Raw genomic sequence first — 996 nt, forward strand, 5'->3', positions numbered from 1 at the left:
TGACACTTTTGTCATCAAAAAATGAAACAAATTAGAGGAAACCTACAACACCATCAACAATTTTCTCGCTGACATAAAATTCACAAAAGAGGAGAACAACAACAAAGTGTCATTTCTAGATGTCACAGTAGAGCAAACAGTCAATGGTAAATTCAAAACAGCCTCTCCAGGAAAACAACGCACACGAACCAAGTACTTAACTACAGAAGCAATCATCCCTCCACATACAAACAAATCTGAATCAGGACACTATTTCAACGAGCCACGACACACTGCAGCACCCAGGAACGACGATAAATAATTACAGAGCGCATTTCAGAAGAATGGGTAGCCTGCACCACTGAAAATGGTTTCCCTGACCGGGAATCGAACCCGGGCCGCGGCAGTGAGAGCGCCAAATCCTAACCACTAGACCACCAGGGAGATGCGGATGCCGCTTGTCAGCTCTCCTAAAAATTACTTTCCTGCCCGGAAATCGAACCTGGGCCGCGGTCGTCAGCAAGCTTTCACCTGTGCATCCAACAATGTCATTTCTTGTATCCATTGCTCCCGATGCGGTCTCCTCTACATTGGGGAGGCTGGAGACTCCTCGCAGAGTCCAGTCACGGCACTTGAGGGGATATTTCCAGGACAACCGCAACAATCAACCCCATCGCCCTCTGGCCCAACATTTCAACACCCCCTCCCACTCTGCCGAGGACATGCAAGTCCTGGGCCTCCTCCATCGCCGCTCCCTCCACACCCGATGCCTGGAGGAAGAACGCCCCATCTTCCGCCTCGGATAAATTCAAACCCAGAACATTAATGTAGACTTCACCAGTTTCCTCATTTCCCCTCCCCACACCTTACTTCAGTTCCAAACTTCCAGCACAGTGCTATCCTCATGACCTGTCCTACCTGCCAATCTCCCTTCCCACCTATCCGCTCTACCCTCCTCTCTGACCTTTCACCTCCATCCCCACCCCCATTCACCTATTGTACTCTTTGCTACCTTCG

At 49.9% G+C, this 996-nt stretch overlaps 1 non-coding gene across 1 annotated transcript; it reads right to left on the reverse strand.

Annotated features, from left to right (window-relative positions):
* Positions 1–351: 351 nt before the first annotated feature.
* On the reverse strand, positions 352–423 carry trnae-cuc. The gene has a single exon. It is a non-coding gene; the product is annotated as a tRNA-Glu (tRNA).
* Positions 424–996: the final 573 nt, after the last annotated feature.

This window comes from Chiloscyllium plagiosum, unplaced genomic scaffold (assembly GCF_004010195.1).
Source record: "Chiloscyllium plagiosum isolate BGI_BamShark_2017 unplaced genomic scaffold, ASM401019v2 scaf_24340, whole genome shotgun sequence".
NCBI lineage: Eukaryota > Metazoa > Chordata > Chondrichthyes > Orectolobiformes > Hemiscylliidae > Chiloscyllium > Chiloscyllium plagiosum.